We start from the raw sequence: 3888 nt of genomic DNA, 5'->3' as shown, positions 1-3888 counted from the left end.
TCGTATATTGCTTTCTCTATAGATGGAAATTTATGAAGTTATTGAACTTTTCTAAAGATTTTTTTCCCTTGCAGTCACAAAACAAATGGATTGAAGAGGCACTTAGACAAAACATCCATTGAGGGGAAAATTAGTAGTTATTTTTCAGGCACAGTGTAATTTGTAGGGGACAGGGAAATCCTACTCTTTCAACCACATGTTGACCAATGAGGGCAACTTCTTTGACTCCATTTACCAGCTCTTCCCCACTTCGTGTTGGTAAATTTTTGCAGGAAAATAGTTGGAAGTGTCAGTGAGAAAACCTGTGCTTCTCATGCATCTTTTCGGGAGCACACACTCTCCTTGAGTTCCTCGTTGAACTTTATCTCTCATCACTCTCCTGCTGGCCTATTAGCATCACCAAGCTCTAGAAAATAAGGCCATCCATTGCGGACATGGACAACCCACCTGCCTTTAGTCACTGCTCAGCCCAATTTTCTACACCTGATGGTAGAGAGGAAAAACAGGCAGAGAAGTACCTCTCCTTCAGTGCACATAAACAGAAAACACAGAAGCATAGATTTTACCTGTGTACCATGGATATAAACATTGCTAAGTTAGTCTCTCTCTACTGTATTTAAGGTAGGTATAACACACAGTAAAATGCATGTTTATTTTTTCACCTTTATTAAATGATACCTTTAATTAGAGGTTAATGAGGGAACTGATACTTTCACATGATAAGAAAGAAAGTGCAGAAGAATATATTTTATTCACAATGCCTAAATCAAAGGAAGTCTCACTTCAAGCCCAAGTTCAAGATCCACATAGTAAAATGATGCCAGACATAGAAAAATGATGACAACTGAAGGAAACCCAGGGAACTCTTAGCTATTTAGAAATAACTGAAAAGAGTGAGAAATCTAACCTTAACTCTCCCCTGGTCAAACAGAATTCCCTAATATGTTTATCATACATGCGAGGGAATAATATACAAGCTCCCAAAAGAGCAAGACTCTTTCTCCCAAGCTAACAAGAGGTATCTTGCTCTCCAAAATGCTAACTCAAACCCTGGATCCAGCTCAAAATGTCCCACACTCTCTAGAGAACATTCTTCCTTCACTGCTGGCACTCAGAGAAGGCAACATGGTGTGTTCAGAAATGGTGTCCGGGGTGTCCGAGGCAAGGGGCTGTACATGGAGATCTGGGGCCACCAGAATCTGATAAATAACTCTGACATCTCCCAAAAAGCCATTTCACCTCAGTCCACATCCCTAAAGCATTTCCTATGTGTCTTTCTCTGTCACCAACTTGTAAATCTCCAAACTGTAGGAGGCTCCCCAGGCTCCGTATGGATCTGGACCCATGGGTTTGCATTAGCTATAATTTGCCCTAGACTCTACTTGCTCTTATTTTTTCTGTTAGCAGCAGAGCCACATTCAAAAGGGAAAGAAATCTTCCTGATATTTGAAAAAATGGAAGGCAACAGGAAATCAAAGTGCTCACACATAAGCTACTGCTCAGGGCCAGGTTCTCCCTGGCCTGTCTAAAGAGGGGAAGGAATGCACCCACCCTACAGGGAGAGGGCTCTGGGGAGAAGCCCCACACACCCCACAGGTGGAATGATTCTGCTGCCTGCTTTGCAACCCAAGGTCCTGAGTTCCATCCTTGGTACCAAAAAGTAAAAAATTAAAAAGAAGAATAATAAAGCTTTTCCTTACACATTCATTCATTTTGTAACCAAATATGTCAGGTATTTTGCCTCCTCCATCTTATTGGATGATTGAAATGAGGCTCAAGACAGCCTCCCTAAGGTTTTACGTGCTCCCTCATCAGACTGGTTCCAAGACTCAAGCTTTTTGCTTGAATGCACTCGGTGTGGTCATGATGAAGTAGACTTGACGGTCTATTGGCAGGAAGACCTTTTAACCTCCAAGAAATGAACCACAGATCTTGCTCTGTCAAACGCTTCTTCACTCCAGTAGCTGAGTGAGATCCAATGTCTCCCCAGCCCTACTGAAGAAGCGGTTTTAGAAGGCCCGACAGCTTAGCACAAGTCATCATCACCACTAATCCAGCAATGACTTTATCACAGGGATTAAGATTCCAATACACCAGGGGATTCAGTCTTGATATTTATTACTTCCACATTTTCTCAAGTCTTTCAGCTCTCACTTGTGCTGGTCTGCAAAGAACTCCAGTTCTGCTGGGCTGAGGGCCCTCCCTTACTTTCTTCATCTTCCCAAAGATCACAGTTTTTCCTTGAAGTTCAGCACTGTGTCCGGTGGCCTAGTCCTTGCAATCAGGACTCCCAAAGCTCACTTGCAGGTCTGGGCCTGAGCTCTGTCTTACTATCTCATTTTTCTGTGCATCCATTATCAGATCAGACATCCCCTACAGGGACCATCCTTACTCAGGGCTGCAGCAAGCTCTGACTCATCTCTGGATTTGGACACCTTGTCATAGATAGGATAAGAAGTACAAGGAATGCCTCGGGTTATGTCTTCTATCTCACTGGCTCGGGCTAAAGGGAAACAGATATTCGCCATTGCCATCATGTCCCGCTGCCCATGTATCAGCGTAGACCTACTATGGGGAAATATAACTATGGACAGAACATGAGTGGGGAGCACTGCCACACAGACCCCTGCGTGAGGCTCAACATAATGTCAGTGGTGGATCGTTGGCAGCCCCGACCACTGAACTCAACCTGTGTTTGCTATGAATGAAGGTCAGCCCACAATCTCTTGTGACTCTGAGAAACACAGTAGCAGCCAGCAAGCAGGAGCAATCCATATATCTGGAGACTTTTCTCCTGAAACTGTGCCCAAGCTACAAGACCCAAGAATAGTGGTAAGTGTTCCTGGGGACATCTGGCTGACTTTAGAACATGCACTCACACACACACACACACACACGCACGCACGCACACGAAGTCATGTGATGGATATGTTCTTAGAAATGCATTCTTTTTTTTCAAGAAGCTTTTACAATTAATTAAAAAAATAAATATATTGATCCCAGTTCCAAAAATAAAAAAAAAATACTGAGAAGCTCTTTTTTGTACAAAAAGAACGAGACTAACAGCTACAGCTATAAAGTGACACAATTTACTACCGTTGCAACTGCTACCTTCTCTTCTCATTCTAACGTCACTGTTCTGATAGCATAGCATGTACTCACACAAACAAAGATGTCTACCATGTCACAAGAGGATGTAACCTTTGAGACCACTGCAGTACGTGCCAGACATGAAGCACATGACCTTAGAACCTCCATACACATGTGTTCTGCATCTACATGCTCAACCAATCATGTATAGAAATTATTTGGGAAAAAGATCCTCATCTGTTCTATGCTTGTAGACTTTTTCCCCTTGTAATTATTTCCTGAACAATGTAATATAACAATTGTTTGCATAACATTTACATTGTATTTTAAGTCTAGAGATGATTTAAAGTATATTAGAGGAAGTGGGAATTCTGCACAATTTTACATAAGGCACTGGAGCATTGCAGATCATGGTATCCACGAGGAATCTTGGAACTTATCCTTCATGTATGCAAGGTCTGACTTTGTGCGTGCTCACGCATGTGTGTGTGTGTGTGTGTATGTGTGTGTGTGTGTGTTGTGGGAAGGGTGTGGAGGGATCAGAGAGTGATAGAAAGGGTAGAAATGACAACCAAGGCCACATGAGGCCCCTGTCTGGACTCTGAATTTTCTGCCTGAATTCTACTGCCCAACTCAGCCCCTTTTAGTCATCAGGGAGAAACAAAAATATTGAAGACACCCCCCCTGAGACACAGACCCAACATGCAGGCCCACTTCTGACTACAGGGCCCCAAAGGCAGTGCTGGCTGCCCAGGGCTTTCTCTGTTTAACTTTTTTTTTTTTTTTTTTTTTTTTTTT

Source organism: Fukomys damarensis, unplaced genomic scaffold, assembly GCF_012274545.1.
Source record: "Fukomys damarensis isolate Sample0158 unplaced genomic scaffold, DMR_v1.0_HiC HiC_scaffold_18, whole genome shotgun sequence".
Classification (NCBI taxonomy): Eukaryota; Metazoa; Chordata; class Mammalia; order Rodentia; family Bathyergidae; genus Fukomys; species Fukomys damarensis.
The sequence above is the reverse complement of the archived record's forward strand: the minus strand, read 5'-3'. Positions refer to the sequence as shown.